The sequence below is a fragment of the Scyliorhinus torazame genome, chromosome 6, assembly GCF_047496885.1.
Source record: "Scyliorhinus torazame isolate Kashiwa2021f chromosome 6, sScyTor2.1, whole genome shotgun sequence".
Lineage (NCBI taxonomy): Eukaryota > Metazoa > Chordata > Chondrichthyes > Carcharhiniformes > Scyliorhinidae > Scyliorhinus > Scyliorhinus torazame.
In genome coordinates, this window is record NC_092712.1 from 309,482,967 (window position 1) to 309,505,571 (window position 22,605).

Genomic DNA, 22,605 nt, shown 5'->3' on the forward strand with positions numbered 1-22,605 from the left:
GTGTAATACGCATTATTTTCTCCCACTAAAAACAAGATTATTTATCTTTTGCAGTCCGTGGGTCTGTTATGTGTGCAAATCGGCACTCAGATATCCCGATATGACATCAGGAGGAACACCTCAAAAACAGTCGCTCATTAATTGCAGATCTGGGAGATCATGGACTCGTGAAAGGTGCTGTAAAAAATGAAATAAATGTTTTTCTTTCAATTTAGGCTCAGCTAAGATTCCATCTATCCATCAGGTGAATTGTTAAGGTCCCACATGGCACTATTTGAAAATAAGAACAAGGTTTACTCCTGATAGGGAGTAAACCTTGGGGATATGGTCGAGGTGTGGGCTTGGATAGGGTGCTCTTTCCAAGGGCCGGTGCAGACTCGATGGGCCAAATGGCCTCCTTCAGCACTGTAAAATTCTATGATGATCTGACTATCTATCCCTCGTGTGGAGATGCCGGCATGGGATTGGGGTGAGCACAGTAAGAAGTCGTACAACACCAGGTTAAAGTCCAACAGGTTTGATTCAAACACTAGCTTTCGGAGCACTGCTCCTTCCTCATTCACCTGAGGAAGGAGCAGCGCTCCGAAAGCTAGTGTTTGAAACAAACCTGTTGGACTTTAACCTGGTGTTGTAAGACTTCTTACTGTATCTATCCCTCAACATTGACTACACTTTGAAAGTATTTTATTGGCTCTAAAGTGCCTTGGGACATCCTGAGGTCATAGAAGCCTCTAGATAAATGTCAATTCTTTCTTTAAAAGCAAAAGGTTTGCTGGGTAGTGCTTTGTGATATTTTTACAATGTAAAAGGCTACTTTATAAAGACAAGTGCGTCCTGAACAATTTCACATCTGATGACTACCATCGTTGACAGATGGGAGATTTCCTTCTCTTTAGGACTAACTAGCTCCAAATTTAAGAGCTAGAGTTGAAAATCTTGTCTTCCCAAACCGCACACCAAAATATGTCGCTGATAGATGCTGTGGTCACCTTCTTCTTTATCAGTTCTTTGTTCCAAGGCAGGTGCAACCCACAGTGCCACAACATCCACCACCGGTAGGGGAAGGAGGCAGGTCCTGAATTCACCCCGGCTGGAACCGGGATCAAATCCCGTGCTGTTGGCACCAATCGGATCCACTCCAGCCATCGAACCAGCCTCCCAAGGAGTCCGGGTTGCCGTGGCAACATGCACTTTAACATGCATGTTGTAGCCTGGAGCTATGGATAGTGATGGTCGAGACTCTTTCCATCACATGGTCGACCAGAAATCTCTCCTGCTCTTGCCGCCTGCCATTGGTGTGTGTTGGAATGATTTACAGGTCGATACTCAACCTGTCCGGCTGCATTGGATTTGGATTTAGATTTATTGTCACCTGTACCGAGGTGCAGTGAAAAATATTGTTCTGCGTACAGTCCAGAGAGATCGTTCCATACATGAAAAAACATAGGACATACGATAGATACACAAATACATAGACATAGTCATCTGGTGAAAAATAGAGGAGTATAGTACTACTTAGTAGAGAAGATGCGTGGAGAGATCAGTTCAGTCCATAGAGGGTCATTCAGGAGTCTGGCAACAGTGGGGAAGAAGCTGTTTTTGAACCTGTTAATGCGCGTTCTCAGACTTTTGTATCTCCTGCCCGATGGAAGATGTTGGAAGAAAGAATAACCCGGGTTGGAGGGGTCTTTGACTATGCTGCCCATGTTCCCAAGGCAGCAGAAGGCGTAGATAGAATTAATGGATGGGAGGTGAGTTCGCGTGATGGACTGGGCGGTGATCACGACTCTCTGTAGTTTCTTCTGATCATGGGCCGAGCAGTTGCCATACCAGGCTGTGAAGCTGCCAGATAGGATGCTTTCTATGGTGCATCTGTAAAAGTTGGTAAGAGCCAAAGTGGACATGCCACATTTCCTTAGTTTCCTGAGGAAGTATAGGCGCTGTTGTGCTTTCTTGTTCGTAGCGTTGACGTGGGTGGACCAGGACAGATTGTTGGTGATGTGCACACCTAAGAATTTGAAGCTGCCAACCATCTCCACCTCGGCCCCGTTGATGCTGACAGGGGTGAATACACCTTGGTTGACCATCCAGTCCTGGGGTGGGACTTGAACACAGAGCTTCTGGCTCAGAGGCAGGGACGTTACCCACTCTGTCACAAGACCTCCTCAATGTTAGTATTGTTGAACAATGAGGTCGATGTTAGTCTTCTGCCTGTGGGCAGTGATCTGACAGAGCAGTGTGCCCACCTTTGCCCACTTTTCAATCCAATGAAATCCAAAGGAGATATTCTAAAAGCTAATAAACTCACACCAGATTATTGCCTGGCCTGTGAATATTATACTCTACCCCAATGTGTCCAGACATATAAAATTGTTTCCCTGCAACAGTGACTACATTTCTAAAGTACTTCCTTGAATGCAGCACATTGAGTTGTGACAGGTACCATAGAAAAAAATTCTCTCCTTGCTGAATAGCTGAGGAAATATCTTGTTATCCCAGCATCTTTCTCTCGCTCTTGTCAAGAGCAAAGTGGAACATAGAACATAGAACATTACAGCGCAGTACAGTCCCTTCGGCCTTCGGAAGAGGGTGAACAGTGGATTAAAGATGCAAGTGACAGTGGAACAAATAGGAGAGGAGTGTTTGAGAGAGTAGGTCGAAGGATAAGAAGAATAGAGATAGAAAAGATTAGGTGGTAAGAAGGGAATGGGCAGTATGAACGGGAAGGTGGCGGGGATACAATGGGAGTGAGGGGCTGGAGTGATTGACAGGAGGGAATGTGAAGCGAGTCACCGATGGCCACATTTTCTCTGCAACTACCATCCCAAATGTAGCCTCCAGCTATTGGTTGATCTTCCCTCTGGACTTCCACACCATATCATTCACCAAGTCGCAACTTTCACAGAAGGAGAAAAAGGAGAGAAAAGCAAAACACAGTCACAGAGAGAAGAAGAGAAGAGAGAATGTGATATGTTCTTGGTGTCTTTTGGTTTCCAGATGTTGTTAATAATCACACTTTAAGCTTGAAAAGATCAGAAATTATTATATCATGTTGACTGGTGCAAGGAGGACCACATTGAACAGGTTCTGTTATACTTTGCAAGAGCCACTAGTGCCTCTGTGAAATGTGGCTCCCTGGAACACTTAAATATACCACATTAGTGCTCCAAATGTAAGTAGTTTCTAGCTACTTATAGATAATACAGTGGTTAGCACTGCTGCCTCACATCGCCTGGGGACCTGGGTTTGATTCCAGCGATGGGTGACTGTGTGGAGTTTGTACATTCTCCCCATGACTGCATGGGTTTCCTTTGGGTGCTCTGGTTTCCTCCCACAGTCCAAAGATGCGCAGGTTAGGTACATTGGCCCTGCGAAATTGCCCTTAGTGTCCAAAGATGTGCAGGTAGGTCAGGGTTATGCTCACGGCGCCGAGGTCCCAGGTTCGATCCCGTCTCTGGGTCACTGTCCGTGTGGAGTTTGCACATTCTCCCCGTGTTTGCGTTGGTTTCGTCCCCACAACCCAAAAAGATGTGCAGACTAGCTGGATGGGCCATGCTAAATTGCCCCTAAATGGAAAAATTAAATGGGCACTCTAAATTTAAATAAAAGGTCAGGGTTATGGGGTTACGAGGAGAGGGTGGGGGAATGGGTGTAAGGTGCTCATTTAGCGGGTCGGTGCAGACACAATGGGCCAAATGGCCTCCTTCTGCACTGTAGGAATTCTATGGTTCTATAACAGAGGAGGGGAGACCAAAAACAAACACTGAAGATCAGGAAAGCAGCACAACAGCATCAAAGGCAGGCAAGAGAGAAGATCATTTCTTTGACTTGTATGCATTAAATCTTCTATGGCTGAGCTAATATTGATGGAAAACTATTGTTCTACTATTAACACATTCTGGTAACTGACCTTTATGCCACTATTAAGTTCTGCCTCAGTCTTTAATACGACCATTAACACCCCATTTGTCTTGTATCCATAGCACCTTTACCAAATCTCCCCTGAGCTCCTGCCCGTCTCTGACCTTCTATTTTGCTCTACCCCCTCTCTCCAATAATATAAAACCCATCACATTTTTAAAATCTTGTTAAAGCCCTTCCTTTTGATTCCCCTTTGTTTCTGTTTCTTTTATTTTATGCTTATTATTTTTGGTCCGTGGACCCATAATCGGAATGAGCCTTCAGGACGTGGACAGAAGCTGAGGCAGCCTGCTTGTCAGGACACTGTTCCAGGATTTGTATTTTAGGGAGGAGAAAACAGACTTGTCGGTGCCAGGTGAATCTTTAGGACCAGCTTTAAAAGAAATTGGTTCGATTGGCTGGCTGACAACCTGTGGGTTGACCAGGAACGGTATTCTCGTTATTTTCTTCCCTCTCCACCACTTTTTCTGTGTGTCTGTGCGTGGAGTGGGGCAAGTTGGAAAGAGGTATTAGGTAGTCAGTCACATTTGTGTCAATTTAATTATATTACTGGCATAAAACAAAAGGTTATATTTGTTTAAAATTTACATACCTGGTGACTGCAGTGCTTTGGCTCAGGCAAGGACCTCAGGTATTTTAAAATACCATGTAATTTCACTTGTGTTCCTGCTCCCGGGTCAAGTGGGGCTGGAATTGACCGCACACCAGCCCAGGGGGTCGTGACAATCTCTTCAGTTCTGAAGAAGAGCCGTAAGAACTCGAAACATTAGCCCTGTTTCTCCCTCCACAGATGCTTTTAATAACAGTAATAATCTTTAGTGTCACAAGTAGGCTGCAATGAAGTTACTGTGAAAATTCCTTAGTCGCCACATTCCAGCACCTGTTCGGGTACACAGATGGAGAATTCAGAATGTCCAATTCACCCAACAAGCACGTCTTTCAAGACTTGTGGGAGGAAACAGAGCACCCGGAGGAAACCCACGCAAACATTGGGGAGAACGTGCAGACTCCGTACAGACAGTGGCCCAAGCTGGGAATCGAACCTGGGACCCTGGCGTTGTGAAGCATCAGTTTAATTATATTACTGGTATAAAACAAAAGATTATATTTGTGTCGCCCATAACAGTCCGGAAAGGCCCCAGCGAGGATCGCACTCACGACCCCAGGTTTACAAGACCAGTGCCCTTAACCATTGAGCTATGGAGCCCGAGCGACCAGACTGGCTGAGTTTCTGTAACATTCTCTGTTTTAATTTCATCCCTTGTTGCACTTCGCCATATGTCCCCCCCCACTCACTCAAGCAGGACCATATCCCCCTCCCCCGGGGCTATCCCCCTCCCCGGGGCCATCACCCCCCCCTCCCCCTCCCCCTCCCCCTCCTCCTCCCTCCCCAGCAGGACCATATTCGCCCCCGCCCCCCCCATATGAATCATCTCAGTTGACCTCTTAATACCATTATATATCCTTTCGACCTTTAAGCAATGAAGGAAAGCACGAGCTAACTTCCATCAAGCAGAACCCAGCAGTTCGCCCCCTCCCAGTGGCAGTTTCAATTTGCCTTCCTCACTGGTGCCTGGCTAATAAAAGTTATAATATTCCTCCTCTCGCTATTGGCTCATCCTTCCCCAGCCACCCAATTGGCTGTTGCGGCCACCAATAGCCCGCCGGCTGTTGTGGGGCTGACCAATGGCTGACGGGATGGAGGAGGAGGGCGGGGCTTGGCCAATCTGATTGGCTGGGCTGCCGCTGCCGGGGCCCCAGTTGTTTGAATGGGGAGGGCTGGAATTAAAGAGCACATCTGGAATTGGGCAGAGGTTGGGATCCCTATCGACACAGTCACTGCCAACCCGGGGGGCTCCACACAGCCACCCCTCTGTCTCTGAGGGCACACATGTCCTGTGTGCACATTGACTCACGCACAGAGACCTAGCCAAGCTCATCACGTGCTGGCTCCTCTGGATCTCACTCCCTGGCTCTCAGAATTGGGGCTGGTGGTGCTCGGCTGCAGTTTGGCTTATCCAGAGAGAGAGAGAGAGACCTTGTCTGCAGCCTCCAGAGAGAGAGAGAGGTAGGTAAGGAGGGGAGGGAGGGGGGAAGTGTCAGCTCCCTGCCTGGGGAGGGACACATGTGTTTGTATCACCGCGGAATGTGCAGCTTGTAAAAAACCCCTGCCCCACTCGTATGTCTCTCTCGCCTTTTTAACATTTCCAGGTGTCACATGTTCGACTTTTTAAAAAATGCAATGTGTTGCCCTAAATGGTCGTGTGTGTGTGTGTCAGAGAGAGAGTATATCTGTGTATATATCTGTGTGTGTATGTATCTCATTTTACCCTGACCCACAATGTGTGTGTGCTTTGCTTCCTGGATGAACCTGCTGTAAATGTGGTTCGCGGGCAGCACCCACAGCAAAGCGGGTTATATGTTTTCCCTCCCCAAATCTCTGGCAGTCAAAACCTGGACAGACAGAAAAATAGACACAACCGGGGACATACACACACACTATGTTTCCAACCGGTTGCATGTCAGAGGGGGCAGAGAGATGGGGCAAAGCTGATGTATCATCCGCCTTTGCAATGGGGGCTTGGGTGAGTGGGAGGGGTGAGGGTTGTCCCCCTGGGTGATCAGATCTCAAGTTCTGGGGCAATTCGTCCTAAAGGTCACTTTAAATGAGGGTGCAGCCAAACCGCCCACTGCACACACACACACACACACTGGTCGAATGCTGTATTCTTAGTCTGATGGTTGAGGCTACCTGACTGTCCGGATTTATTCCCCGTCCTTGTTTGCTTCCGATTGATGACCGGTTCATATCACCGCAATTGCGCACATCCCAGTGTATCTTTGTGCAAAGACAGATATATCCATGGCCGTGGCTTATCTCCCCCCCCCCCAATGTTATCCCGCATGGCTATGTGACTCTCTACATAATGACCTCCTAAGACATGCTGGAGTTCTATCTTTAAGCAAAATATATGTCCAGGAAGTATGTGTGCTGAACGCCCACGTCAGTATGAAGCGAGCACTCCCAGCTCCCTGGCTCCCTGCATATTGTGAATGTGGGTGATCAGAGGGTTCGAATTGGTCGACTCATCGTTGCAAACTCTGCAACGGCGGGGATCGCCTTCCTCTTTTGAACATCTTCCTCTGGGTATTTTGTGTGTGCAGTCCTAGGATCTCTTTCCCCCCCCCCTCCCCCCCCCCCCCCCCCCTGTTTCGTTGAACGGGAGGAACAAAGGGTTAAATTTGCAGCATCTCTTGCCCACTCATTTATGCCTGGCAGTATTTTGATAATCTTAACAGATAAAGGTGTTAACTGAGCATTAACATACAATACACTGCCCTTAACCCGCAGTGCTGTCTTGTTTAAATAAGGATTGAGGGGATTATCGCTGATGGTTAAACTTGTGGTGAACCAATATTAATTCATTGTCATTCAGGTTACTTTTCCGCCAGTAAAAATGTTAAGTAAATGAACGCAAGTTTTAAGATCTAATTGCCGTTGAACTATTATGATGGTGTTAACCTTCTTTCGAACAGCTTGACTACATTTACTGAGCTGTGTATCCTGAATGCATGGAAGGGGCCTGTGTCAAAATTCGTAATGTGTTGATCAGTGGTTAATGCGAAAGGGTTACACACTGATCTTTGCCCCCTGATATTGGAGCTCACTCAATGGGTGTGAGGCTGTGAGTGACTGGCATCATAGAATCATAGAATTTACAGTGCTGAAGGAGGCCATTCATAGAACATAGAACATACAGTGCAGATGGAGGCCATTCGGCACATCGAGTCTGCACCGACCCACTTAAGCCCTCACTTCCACCCTATCCCCGTAACGCAATAACCCCTCCTATCCTGTTTTGGTCACCTAAGGGCAATTCATCATGGCCAATCCACCTAACCTGCATGTCTTTGGATTGTGGGAGGAAACCCACGCAGACACGGGGAGAAGGTGCAGACTCCCCACAGACAGTGACGAACCTGGGACTCTGGCGCTGTGAAGCCACAGTGCTAATCACTTGTGCTACCATGCTGCCCATTCGGCCCATCGAGTCTGCACCGGCCCTTCGAAAGAGAAACCTAATCAAGGCTACGCTTCCACCCTATCTCCGTAACCCAGTAACCCCACATAACCCTTTTTGTTTTGGACACCAAGGGTAATTTAGCATGGCCAATCCACTTAACCTACACATCTTTGGACTATGGGAGGAAACCGGAGCTCCCGGAACAAACCCACACAGACACGAGGAGGATGTTCAGACTCCGCACAAGACAGTGACCCAAGCCAGGAATCGAACCTGGGACCCTGGAGCTGTGAAGCAACCGTGCTAACCACTGTGCTAACGTGCTGCCCAGACATGATTCAATTGCTTGTGGCCTCAGGCACAACCTAAAACAACTGGCATTTAATTGGTATTAAGAGAGGCCAATATCTCTCTCTGTCTGGTACAGCAGGGATGTTTGTCTGGAGGTAAGAGTTAATGCAGAGAAAAGAGAGCTTTGCTACACTTAACCTGGGAGTGCTTGATCCTGACACGGTGTCAGAAACCGATCCACCATTATCAGCAAAAACCAAACCCTTTTTTAAGTTAAATTGATGGGTTAACATTTTGATGTCTACTTAATATGCGTTTAACATTCACATTATTTAGAAAGTGGAAGTGACTGTTGGTAAGAATGTTTACTGTGTTTTTATGACATTCCTCCCTGCTCGTTTAGTGAGATGTTTATAATAATTAAGTAATTGTCTGTTAAATTAGTAGTAGGATTAATTTACCGGTATCACAAACTGCTGTTTCCACGTTTTTAACTGCAGACTTATTGGGAGGGAAGCATGATTTGGTTCTCCTGAAGCAATACTTTAACATGTTGATTTTATTTTATGGAAACAAAAACTGATTTAGAACAGCAAATGTCTCAACCCATTAAAATGCAGAATTCTCATAATAAGCATAAAATGTAGGACCAGAAGGTCCAATTTATACATCGCTGATACATTGACCTTTTAATTAAATGTTATGATGGAAATTGAGACTTTAAAAAAATGTGTCCATAATTCTTTTCTTACGAGTTCACCTGAAGGCAGTTGTTGTTTCTCTTCCCACCCCCAGTGGGGCACAAGGAAAACTTTCAAATGTTCCCATCGCGAGGTGTTTATTTGCTGGAACATGTTGCCAGTCTGTCGCCAGAGGCTTGTAGCTTGAGGGATGCCACTCCCCATCCAAGCCTGGCTGGCCAGCAGCCTCTCCCAATCTTGTCTCCTACCATTGGTGTGTTTGGAATGATTTGGCACGTTGGCAGTCAAACTGTTTGGCCGTGTTGTGAACACGCCTTCCTTGGCCATTCGGTCCTGGGGTGAGGCTCGAATCCCCAGAGCCTCTGGCTCAGAGGCAGGAGAGCTACCCACTGCACAGTAATCGAGTACGACTCCATTAGCTCACCCAGAATTTTGTTCAAGTTGACTGTTCTTGATATGTGAGCTTGCAGATTAATTTTAGCAAGCTGTGGCCCAGTTGGTAGCACGTAAACCTTTTTGTCAGAGGTTTGTGGATTCCCATCCCATACCAAAGACGAGCACAAATGTTTTGCAGTCTAGGGCAATCCCGAGGGAGTGCCGCACCATTGGAAGCACCATCTTTTGAATGTAACATTAAACTAAGGCCCCTGCCCCTATCAGGTGGACATAAATCTTAACGTACTGTTTTGGAGAAGACCGGCGGTTTATCTCCGATGTCCTGCCCAATATTTCTCCCTCAGCAGGATTTAAAAACCGATTATCTGGTCATTATCACATTGCTGTGGGTGGGAGCTTGCTGTATGCAAATTGGTCCCCCGCATTTCCCACATGGCCACATTGGCTGTAAAGCACTTTGGGACTCCGAGATTGTGAAAGGTATTGCATAAATGCGGATCTTTCAAATTTTAGACCAGGTAGGGTTAGCATTATAGAAACCCAGTCGTATCCCATGTGCTAACCGCATGCGTTTCTGTCTGGAGATTCCTAGCTTGTGATCAGAAGCGGCTTTAGGGTGATAAATGCATGTGGAGCCTCTGCCATTGCACTGGATAAGGCCCGGCACATCCCACAGATTGAAATCCTTCACTTCCATGAACCTGAACCATACAGTGTGTTTGCATATTGGGCCACTGGGGGAGCCTGTGTGCAGAGGGCTGGGACCATGAATAAACAGCCATGTTTGAATGAAATAGAAATATAGTTGGTGTGAAATAATTTTGTTCGAATACAGATAATACCTTATTTCACATATTGTAATCCATTTAAATATTTAGGCAGGTATTGTGAAAAATTAATAACATTTCACTTTTAAACTTCAAATCATTATCAGTAGCAATGTTTTGGCGAGGGATAATGATGTGCCTCACCCCCTCAATTTTATTTAGTTTTTTATTAAGTAATAGTTATAAAAGGCGCCTCCTGGGGGTGAAACCACGTGTGGACTTGTATTTACTTAAAGAACAATATATGGGGCAGTTCAATGTAATCTTTTAAGTTGGGAAACACTGACAATAGCTTGTTCTTATAGAGCATCTATAATGTAGTCAAATGTCCCAAGACCTTTACCAGGAATGTCAGAAAACACAGTTTGACACCAAGCCACATAAGGATCTTTCAGGTAGAGGATCAAATGCTTCGTCAAAGAACTAGGTTTTAACGAGCATCCTAAAAAGAGGAATGTGAGGTGAAAATTCCAGAGCTTCGGACCTCGTTCCCTTGAAAGCACAGTCACCAATAGTAGAGCGATTACAATTGGGCCAGAATGGGAGATGTGCAGATATCCTGGAATAGTGCCGGGCTGGAGGAGATTTAAAGAGATAGGAAGGGGCAAGGCAATGATGAGAGGATTTCAAAACCAGGATGTTTTTAATGTTGAGGCATTGCTTAACTCGGAGCCAATGTGGATGTGCAAGCACAGGGGTGCAAATTAGGGCAAAGTGCTATGATCCTAGCAAGATCAGACCCGCAGGTTTTTGTTAAGATCTGGTTAGGGACCAATCACATGTTCTTTTAAAGTAGGCAAAGTTTGAGATTTAAAGCACTTTGCTCAGTGGATAAAGATTCCACAGGTTTTGAGTAAAGAAACTTTACCATACAATGTCAGAAAGATAAAACAATTCAATATACCTGTCTTATACTCTAACATTCGAGTAATGTGAGGAACATGTGAATTAACAGGCACTCTATGGTCGAATACATCACGTTGTCACAACACATAGCAAATGTGACCAAGACAGATCCCGCATATTTTTCAGCAGATGTCAGTAAAGAGTTAATCAATCTCATTATATTTCTGTCTCCCTCAAGAGGGATACCAAACATTTCACTTTCAAAGATCAAGCCTCTGAATTCCATCAAAGTCACCCTACCTCGGACAGCCTCAACTAGTGCACACCACCCAGGGTTTCAGTTTCTTCGCCTGAGACTCTATTCCCCTGGATTTCCAAGTCTACACACCAGCCTCTTGCTCGCACAATTTCAGTCTCCCAATACCTTGTCCTCAGAATGAGCGCTCACTTCAGAAGAGACATAACTTTTTCCAGCTTTGACAAAGAGTCATCGGACTCAACTTTTTCCAGCTTTGACAAAGAGTCATCGGACTCGAAACGTTAGCTCTTTCCTCTCCCTACAGATGCTGCCAGACCTGCTGAGATTTCCCACATTTTCTCTTTCGTTTCAGATTCCAGCACCCGCAGTAATTTGCTTTTAACTTTTTCCTTGTGCCTTTTTAAGTGGCGTTACGAACCCGGCCCCGGGGGCTTCCTAGCCTCATTTCACGAGTCCCCCCTTAGCCAGCAGACCTTCATTGCTAACTCTTGTAAGCTATTTGAATCCAGTTTCTGCATACAAATGGTTATCAATCAATCTTTGTATTTACTTCGTGGCCACATATTGCTTGCTAAGTGTTTTGTGCTCAATCAGATTTAAGTCAATCATTTATCACTATGACAACACTTATTCATAAAGCAATTTATATCTACTCGCCATCCAATCTTTTGGTGTGCTGAATAATTAATAAATGTCAGGATTTGATGAGGTGGCATGCACACCGTAGTTGCGTTTTAATTGAGGGGAAAAAACCCATTTGCAGACACAAGGGGAAAGAGCACAGGAGTGGGACTAATTGGATATCTCGGAGTCGATGGGCGGAACGGCCTCCTTCTGTGCTCTCATTCTGTTAATGAGGCCGATGTTCCACTGTACAAACCAGCAGGTTAAATCTCTGTTCCGGACCTGCCCTCTTGATTATGCTGTTTTACGAAGGCGGAACATTGTTCGCCTTTTCAGAAAGCTTGTGGGTTTTGTAAAACGCTTAAAATATGCTAAACGCAAGCGACCAGTCGGGAAGTGCCTATACGAAGACTGGGCAATGACATAAACATCTCGCGTAACCTATTATAAATGATGCATGACTAGATTCTGATTAGGATTGTCCAATTTTTCAGTAAAATGGAGCATGAACACGTAGAGAGAGAGAAAGGGTAAACAATAATGTGACTTAAATTTGTCTGTGGATTTCTTTATTCGTCTCTTAATGCTTTCATTTAAAGTTTTTAGTTCAAGGTTTCAGTCACTGGCCTGAATTTGGGGTTGTTTTTTTTGCCCAGACCTGTGACACTGTACTTGGATTGTGCAGTCAGGTATGATCAGGCAGGTCAAGGTGGGGGTCAGGAACTCTCATGGCTTTACCAAGGGGAAGAGCAGGAACTGGCCCACTAAAAGTTACCAGGATAGGCTGGAGAAGCTGAGGCTGCTTTTTGTTTTACTGTTTCACGGGATGTGGGCATCCCTGGCTAGGCCAGCATTTTTTACCCACCCCTAATTGCCCATGAGAAGCAGGTGGTGACCTGCCTCCTTGAACTGCTGGAATCCCTTTGGTATAGGTACACCCACCGGGCTGTTGGGGAGGGAGTTCCAGAATTTTGACCCAGCAACAGTGACCGGACGGCTGATATATTTCCAAGTCAGGATGGTGAGTGACGTGGAGGGTGATTTCCAGGTGGCGTTGCTCCCATGTATCCATTCTCCTTGAGAAGAGAAGATCAAAAATCATCGGGGCTCTCGCTTATGGAGTGGTTAGGGAGAAACTGTCCCCATTGGTCAGAAGTGCCAAGACACTACTGATAAGGCGAATGGCAGAAGAACCAATGGCGACACGAGAGAACTTTTTTTACACAGCAAGTGGTTAGGATCTGGGAAGACCGTGTCTGACTGTGTGGTGGAGGCTGGTTCAGTCGTGGCTTTCGAAAGAGAATTGGATAATTATCAGAAGCCGAATAGGTTTACAGGACTGCAGGAAAAGGGCGGGGGAGTGGGACTCGCTGAGTTCCTCTTGCAGAGAGTTGGGACGAACACAATGGGCTAAATAGCCACTTCCAGTGTTGTAATCCTTCCTTTTACAAAAAAAAACCCACACAAACTTCCCTTTTCCCAATTAGCCTGCCATTCTCCAGTCGGTACACAATTTCCATCATATTGGAAGGAACCTCCTGTGTGATAACAGGTGGGATCTTGCGTTTCCTTTGCGGCCCCAGGAAAATGGTAGTGAGCGGGAATGGAACAGGAAAACAGAACCAGAAAATGGCGGCAAGCACAGTGCCAGGATTTCCAGGTTGCTACTGCGTAGTTCAATTCTCGTGGAGCAATTTACATTTGACCCCTCTTCGTTCGAATGTCACCAGAAGTTCCTTAGAAAGCAGGCAACAGCTGAATTTTGCCACGATAATTATCTCCACCCATGCATTGTTGACAATTAGAACAGGTCGATGCTAATTGCAGGGTCTGGCTTAGCTCACTGGGCTAAATCGCTGGCTTTTAAAGCAGACCAAGGCAGGCCAGCAGCACGGTTCAACTCCCCTACCAGCCTCCCCGAACAGGCGGCGGAATGTGGCGACTAGGGGCTTTTCACAGTAACTTAATTGAAGCCTACTCGTGACAATAAGCGATTTTCATTTTTTTCATTTTCATTTTCAATTGCTAACCTATGAGACAGATATTATCATTGCTCACAAATTCATCTTTGCTCACGTTCTTGGGTGGAGGAAGACAGAAAGAATGAGAGAACGACGACATAAAAAAGGAAGAGAAATAGTCTTGCGTTCTCCTTTTATTATAACTTTTGAAAACAAACAAGACGCCCTTTGAGGGAAAGGAAAATTGAGTAAGGCGGTTGGGGTGGGGGTGATCGAGAGGGTGGGGGGGGATCTGAGGGAAATTGTTTGTGGATAAAGGGGCCTACGATCCCAAGGCACCTACCGTTATGGGGGTGCGTGATGTGTGGTGCGGAGCGGAGAAGTGGACGTACATTAAGCCTGAGGTGAGTGGCGGCAGTACAAGAGGGAATGGGAGCCAGAGGGAGTGAATGGGTAGTTTGAAGAGGAAGGGTTTTTTGAGGAAGGGGACAGTGGATTGACTATGGCTATGACTATGTGGACTCCTGGAAGGCACTTGATATGGCTGTTTATAAGATGTGAGGAGGAGTAAATATGCCCCTGATTTACCACTCTAGGTCTGGCTCTACCAGGGTTTTGTGTGAAATTAGTGAGGATCAGCTTTGCAAATTAAAAAAAAAACTCATTTGAGGGATGTGGGCAACGCTGGTTTGCCCATCCCTAGTTGCCCTTCAGCAGATGATGGTGAGTTGCCTTCTGAAGGACTGCAGAGGTTCAAGAAGGCAGTTCACCCCCACCTTCTGCAGGGCAACTAGGGATGGGCAATAAATGCCGGCCTAACCAGCGACGCCCACATCCCGTAAATGAATTTTTAAAAAGATGCTGCAGGATCCCCACTGTGTGCGCTTTGAGATGATGAAGAATTAATCATCAGACAAGTTTGCTGAATTAAATCAAAGACCAAGATAATGACACTACTTCTCAAATTTAGAACAAACAAACAAGGTAAATCGTAACCTTCGTCCACACATCAGGCACACTCCCTGGACGCCTCACTCACTCTTGATTGTGTGAAGAAGACAAACAAGAAGTAAATGGTTAACAGTCCTTTAGCTGTTCTTGTGATGCTGGGTCTTGTTCAGTTGCCTTCCTGGGTGTAGCTGTACGGAGCAGGTTTTCCAGTTTTATCGTTCGAACATACAATCATGTGAATTAAGAACAGGCCACTCGGCCCATCGAGCCGGCTCCACCATTCAATAGAATAATGGTTGATCTGATTGTAACCTCCAACCCCACATTCCTGCTGACCTCCGATTCCCTGTCACCCCCTCGTTTATCAAGAATCTATCTCGCCCTACATTAAAGAAATTAATCTGCTTCCTCTGCCTTTTGAGGAAGAGAGTTCCAAAGACTCACGACCCTCTGAGAGAAACAATTTCTCCTCATCTCTGTCTTAAGTGGGTGACCCCTTATTTTTAAACAGTGAGCCCCTAGCTCTAGATTTTCCCACAAGAGTAAACATCATCTCCAATCTGTCAAGACTCTGCGGATCTTGTATTTAAACTTCTAAACTCCAGCGGATACCAGCCTAGCCTGTCCAACTTTCCTCGCAAAACAATCTCTCCGTTCCAGGAATCAGTCTCGTAAACCTTCTCTCAACTGCTTCCGACGCATTTACACCCTTCCTTAAAGAAGACCAATGTTGTACACAGAACTCCAAATGTGGTCTCATCAATGCCCTGTACAACTGAAGTATAACCTCCCTACTTCTGTATTAAATTGCCCACGCAATAAATGATCACATTCTATTAGATTTCCCAATTATTTGCTGTACCTGCACACTGACCTTTTGTGATTTATGCACTAGGGTACCCAGATCTCTTTGCATCTCAGAGCTCTGCAATCTCTCCGCATTTATATAGTGTGCTTCTTTTTAATTCTTACTGCCAAAATGGACAATTTCACATTTTCCCTTATTACACACCCATTTAAAGATCGCTCGGGGGTGGATTGCAAGTTGTATATTTGGCTGGCTGTCAGTCTTTCGATTGTTTTTTTTAGTGAGATTGCAGTTCATTAAAAATCCACCCATAAGAAAAAGGCATCTGAAATTGTATCTTTTTCTTTAAAAAAAAACCATCCTCGTACCAAAAAGAATAATAGCAGAAATGAAAGCACTCCAAATTGGAGGCGATCTTGTGATTTGATATTAGAAATTGCTTGAGAAGGAGGAGACAGATTAACGGTAAGGAGTAAACACTCCGATTAGGGAGATATGACACGCGGTGTTCCCCAAGGCTCTATATTAAGGCCTCAGTATTTCACTACATCTATCATGACTGCACCAGTGTTAGATTTTTAATGCTCTGCACCAGTATTGTTTGTAGCACCTTTCTGAAAATGCTTTTACATTTGATGGCTCCCTGGTTCAATCACAGGGCACTGAAAGCCGTGTAAAATCTCCCAGTGCTGTAACAGGCCTCTGCTAAACTGAATCACAGCCCCTTGAAATATCCAGTTATTATCGACTGAAACACTAAATATAAAAACTCCGTGAGCGAGATTGTCGATTTGCAGGCAACCCCTAGATTAAAACACAGTCACGGTGAACTGGATTCAAGCTGTCTCCAAGTGTATTTCACATAAGAGTCCTTGGATTCTCATCCAACCTCTGGAGTCAAAAGTCCATCACCCGGCCCACAGCACCAGGCTACTGTCAATAAATGGAATTTCCACTAAAATTGGAATGTTTACACAACAAATAGGAAGTTTAACGGGTGCAGGAGTTGGGGGTGGGGGGGGTGGTTAGTGAATGGGGTGGGAGGGAGTTTGGGTGGTGGTGGTGCGAACCCTGCAGGACTGGCTGTTGACAAGAGTTTCTTTGCCATCCCAGGACTGGAAGATTAATAATTCCCTCAGCTGTTTATTTCACAGCTTCCCGGCATCTTTTTCAGCCTTTGTAGGCTGCCCAATTCTTGATGCAAAGGGGCAATACAATGGTGGATTTGTGTGGGGTGCGGGCGCTGGGTGCGGGATACCCTGGAAATTGCATTGTTGGCGGGGCGGGGGAGGGGGGGGAAATCACTGCAGTCCTTCTGGCGTAGGTACACCTACTGTGCTGTTAGGGAGAGAGTTCCAGGATGTTGCCACCGCGACATTGAAGAAATGGCGATATGTTTCCAAGTCGGGGTGATGAGGGACTTTGAGGAGAACCTCCAGGTAGTGGGGTTCCCAGGTATCTGCTGCTCTTGACCTTCTAGATGGTAGCTGTGATGAACGGTTACTGCCTTATCATCATTTAAGGTGATGTCCCCTTTAAGAGCGGGCTGGCAACCCTGGGGACTCCGCCTCTGGCTCCACCCATCAGTGAGCCATATATAAAGGACTCCCTCATGGGCTGTGTAGCAGTCAGCACTTGTCTCAGCTCTAACATAGTTCTTAGTCTAATAAAGCCTTCTTTACAGTTTAATCTCTAAGCTTCGTTAGTGAGGGTACCTCAATTTATTAGACTAAACTAGATTCAGGATGGACGCAGGCCTAAAACCAGAGAAGCTCAATCTGGAAGCACGAACACCGGAGGCGAAGGAAATTTTAAAATACTGGCTGCGGTGCTTCGAGGCCTACCTGGACTCCGCAGAGAATCCCATCCTGGGGCCACGCAAGCTGCATCTACTCCACGCCCGGGTGAGTCACAGAATCTCCGCCACGCTCGAAAAGGCGCCGACTTATGATGAGGCGGTCAAGTTACTCCGCAAGCGGTTTGTCAAACCCATCAATGAGGTACACGCCAGGCATCTGCTCTCTACCTGCCGGCAGTGCTCAGGGGAATCGCTGGACGAGTTTGTTGAGAAACTCATCGTGCTTGCCAGGGACTGTGACCATCAGGATGTGACAGGAGAAGTCCATATGAACCTGCACATCAGAGACGCTTTCGTGTCCGGCATCCGCTCGACCTACATCCAGCAGCGGCTGCTCGAAAACGGGGCAAATGACCTCCAGGACACGCTAACGCTCGCCTCCTCGCTGGAGGTAGCCTGACATAACTTGGGTACATACCCCACGGACTCTGCGAGCGCGTCCCGGACTTCCTCCGACTCAGCCGTATTACAGGCCTGCGCCACTCGGCGACCCGCTCACCATGGGGGCACACCGTGCTACTTCTGCGGACAGGGCCAGCACCCACGCCCACGCTGCCCAGCCCGCTCCGCGGTCTGCAGCGACTGCGGGAAGAAAGGACATTTTACGAGGGTCTGCCTGGCCAGACCCAGGGGCCAGAAAAACAAAGAACAGCCGGCCCAAAAATCAGGCCCGCAGGCCTCGCAATGCTGCTGTGCACCGACCCGACACGCCCCCTTCTGACGGGTCATCAGCCTCGTGCGAATCATGGGAGCGGACATCTTGTCAGCGGCCATCTTCTCGACCCGACACGTGCGACCGACGGCGGTAGCCATTTTACGAGTCCGACTCTGCTGAGGACTCCGACTACCCGCGAGTGGGTGCGATCACCCTCGACCAAACTCAGCCAAAACACCTGCAGAACTCCATGATGCAGGTCCAGGTCAACGGACGCGACACTGCATGCCTCTTCGACTCCGGGAGCACGGAGAGCGTTATCCACCCTGAAACGGTAAGGCGCTGCTCCCTATGCACCCATCCCGCATCCCAAACCATAGCCCTCGCATCTGGGTCCCACTCGGTGCAAATCAAGGGGTACTGTATTGCGGATCTCTCGATCCAGGGCGCCAAATACACCCGTTTCAAATTTTATATCCTCCCTCGCCTCTGTGCCCCCCTGCTGCTCGGACTGGATTTCCAGTGCAGCCACCGAAGCCTGACACTGAAGTTCGGCAGACCCTTTCCCCCCCTCATGGTATGCTGCCTTGCGACACTGAAAGACTCAACCCCCTCGCTATTCGCGAACCTCACTCCCGACTGTAAGCTCGTCGCCACCAGGAGCCGGCGCTACAGTGCCCAAGATATAGCTTTTATCAAGTCAGAGGTCCAGCGATTACTGGGAGAGGGGGGTCATCGAGGCTAGCAACAGCCCTTGGAGAGCGCAAGTGGTGGTAGTCCGGTCCGGGGATAAGAAACGGATTGTCATGGATTATAGCCAAACCATAAACCGATTCACGCAGCTTGATGTGTACCCACTTCCTCGCGTTGCGGAAATGGTAAATCGGATCGCCCAATACCGAGTCTTTTCCACGGTCGACCTCCAATCCGCCTACCACCAGCTCCCCATCCGACCAAAAGACCGCCCCAATACTGCCTTCGAAGCAGCCAGCCGGCTCTTCCACTTCTTCAGGGTCCCCTTCGGTGTCACAAATGGGGTCTCCGTCTTTCAAAGGGCAATGGATCAAATGGTGGACCAGTTCGGTTTGCGGGCTACATACCCGTACTTGGACAATGTCACCATCTGCGGCCATGACCAGCAGGACCATGACGCTAACCTCAAAGTTCCTCCAGACCGCCCGAGCCCTTAACCTGACCTATAACGAGGGCAAATGCGTTTTCCACACCACCCGGCTGGCCATCCTCGGCTATGTCATGGAAGGCGGGGTCCTAGGACCCGACCCCGACCGCATGCGCCCCCTTAAGGAACTCCCTCTCCCCCGCAGCCTCAAGGCCCTCAAACGGTGCTTGGGGCTTTTCTCCTATTACGCCCAGCGGGTCCCCAGTATGCGGACAAAGCCCGCCCACTCCTAAAGACTACCATTTTTCCCCTCCTCGGCTGAGGCTCAATTGGCCTTCAACCGCATCAAGGCCGACATCATCAAGGCCGCCATGCACGCGGTGGACGAAACCATCCCTTTCCAGGTGGAGAGCGATGCATCAGACATCGCCCTGGCTGCTACCCTCAATCAGGAAGGCAGACCAGTAGCGTTCTTCTCCCGAACCCTCACCGCCTCTGAGGTTCGACACTCAGCAGTCGAAAAGGAGGCACAAGCCATTGTGGAGGCTGTGCAGCACTGGAGACACTACCTCACCGGTAGGCGGTTTATCCTCGTCACCGACCAACGGTCAGTCGCCTATATGTTCGATAACACGCAACGGGGCAAAATAAAAAACGATAACATTTTGAGGTGGAGGATCGAACTCTCCACCTACTCGTACGATATCAAGTATCGTCCAGGGGAGCTCAACGAGCCCCCAGATGCCCTGTCCCGCGGCACATGCGCCAACGTGCAGGAGGACCGCCTGCAAGCCATCCACAATAACCTCTGCCACCCGGGGGTTACCCGGCTCGTCCATTTCATCAAGTCCCGCAACCTACCTTACTCAACCAAGGAGGTCAAGGCCATGGTCTGGACCTGCCAAGTCTGTGCGGAGTGCAAACCGCACTTCTATCGGCCAGACAAGGTTCGGCTCGTGAAGGCCTCGGGCTCCTTTGAGCGACTGAGCGTGGACTTCAAGGGGCCCCTCCCGTCCACCAACCGTTATGCCTATTTCCTCACCGTGATCGATGAGTTCTCCCGTTTCCCATTCGCCACTCCCTGCCCCGACATGACCTCAGCCACTGTGATTAAGGCACTGCACGGCATCTTCACCCTGTTCGGTTTCCCCGCTTATATCCACAGCGACCGGGGTACATTGTTCATGAACGATGAACTGCGTCAGTATCTGCTCAGCAAAGGCATCGCCTCGAGCAGAACGACCAGTTATAACCCGCGGGGAAACGGGCAGGTGGAGAGTGAGAACGCGACAGTGTGGAAGGCTGTCCTTCTGGCCCTGCGGTCGAGAAGTCTCCCAACCACCCGCTGGCAGGAGGTCCTACCCGATGCCCTACACTCCATTAGGTCACTCCTCTGCACGGCCACGAATGAGACCCCTCACAACCGATTGTTTGTCTTCCCCAGGAAGTCGACCTCCGGGGTCTCGCTTCCACCTTGGCTGATGGCTCCAGGTCCTGTTCTTCTCCGGAGGCAGGCGAGGAGCCATAAAACGGACCCCCTGGTCGAAAGGGTCCGGCCGCTCCACGCCAACCCCAGTTACGCCTACGTCGAGTACCCTGATGGCAGGCAAGATACGGTTTCCCTCCGGGATCTGGCACCCGCTGGATCCCCAACCACAGACGCCCCTTCCCGCACCGCTCCCCTGCAGGACCCGGCGCCCCCTACAACACCCCCCCTTCCGGCCCTACCCTGGTGAGGTGCCTTGGTCAGCACCTCCCTTTACACACCGCGCCGGCACCGCTACCCCCGGCCCTGCCTAGCCCCCCTGCCCCGACCCGGACCGAAGCTCCGACCGCTGTGCTCCCGGATGTGCCCTCAACCGGGACGTCCGTGCCCGCCGCACCACCGCCCGAATTGAGGAGATCGAGGAGGACGATCCGGCTGCCGAGACGGATGGACCTATGATGGCACTTCACCCCCGCCGGACTCTTTTTAAACAGGGGGTTAATGTGATGAACGGTTACTGCCTTATCATCATTTAAGGTGATGTCCCCTTTCAGATCGGGCTTGGAACCCTGGGGACTCCGCCTCTGGCTCCGCCCATCAGTGAGCCATATATAAAGGGCTGTCTCATGGGCTGTGTAGCAGTCAGCACTTGTCTCAGCTCTAACATAGTTCTTAGTCTAATAAAGCCTTCTTTACAGTTTAATCTCGAAGCTTCGTTATTGAGGGTACCTCCGTAGTGGTCGTGGGTTTGGAAGGTTCTGTCTGAGGAACCTCGGTGAGATCTTGCAGTGATCGTGTAGATGGTACACACAGCTGCCACTGTTCGTCAGTGGTGGAGGGTTTGAATGTTTGTAGAAGGAGGAGCAATCAAGCGGGGCTGCTTTGTCCTGAATGGACGTCTTGAGTGTTGTTGGAGCTGCACCCATCCAGGCAAATGGAGAGTATTCCGTTACACTCCTGACTTGTGCCTTGTAAATGGCTTTTTGGGGGGCGGGTCAGGAGGTGCGCTCCTCGCTGTAGGATCCAGAACCTTTGACCTGCCCTGGTAGCCACAGTATTAATATGGCTAGTCCAGTTTACTTTCTGATCAATGGTAACCCACAGGATGTTGCTCCCTATTCTCAGGCCACCTGAAAACTGCCTGAGGAGGAGCCTTGGCATTATTGACGTGACCAATATGCCCTCGGACCTGTAGCCACCTTTCAAGCGATTTAACAGATGCTTTGGTATTTGAAAATTGCTCCCCACCCCACTTGCTTACATTGCTAGCTGTAAATTATCTCATGTCGTTATGAGAAAAATGATGTCGATTTAAGCAGTCATTACATGTGCTTCAGCCCTCGAATCGATACTGTACAAGATGTAAAGGTTTTGACTGGTCATAGTTTTGTGGGTAAGGGTATGGAGAAAAAGTTATTTAATCTTATCAATACCTAATACAATTCAGTGTGATTTATTAATTTAAGTTTAAAGGGGGACATGGATGTCAGAGTTTAACCGGGCCCAAATGAGTCCAAGTGATTCTTGAGGGGCCATGAAGGAAAGATGACTGAGAAGGACAGGGAATTAATTCTCCCAATGTCAGAAATTAGATGGGATTGGGAGGTGCAGGGAAGTGGGGCAGTTTAATTGAAGGTTGATCAAACTATTTAGCCATGCTGAAGGATCATAAAGCAGCGGCGAGCCAGCCCGGTGCTTCACAATTGAGGATCCTTTTGGTGTCTGGGCAGGGCCAATAACTGCGGGGCGTCTCCAGAAGCTGGCAGGCGTTGGGAATGTGTGAACTTGTTCCTGCAGCGTGCGTGCTTTGAGCAAGCTTCGTGCTGACGGGGGGGACCCCAGAGGTTTCTGCCCTCGTGCGATGTCTCGGAAAATG

The 22,605-nt window shown here is 48.2% G+C and overlaps 1 protein-coding gene and 1 non-coding gene across 4 annotated transcripts in view; one reads left to right on the forward strand and one right to left on the reverse strand.

Moving 5' to 3' along the window:
* Positions 1-5,054: 5,054 nt before the first annotated feature.
* On the reverse strand, positions 5,055-5,128 carry trnat-ugu (transfer RNA threonine (anticodon UGU)). The gene has a single exon. It is a non-coding gene; the product is annotated as a tRNA-Thr (tRNA).
* A 584-nt stretch (positions 5,129-5,712) lies between these two features.
* myripb (myosin VIIA and Rab interacting protein b) overlaps positions 5,713-22,605 on the forward strand; it is a 475,899-nt gene continuing 459,006 nt past the window's right edge. For all 3 annotated transcript variants that reach the window (XM_072510045.1, XM_072510047.1, XM_072510046.1), the window contains exon 1: positions 5,713-5,989. The gene's annotated coding sequence lies outside the window, so the exon portion shown is untranslated. The remainder of the gene's footprint in view (positions 5,990-22,605) is intronic.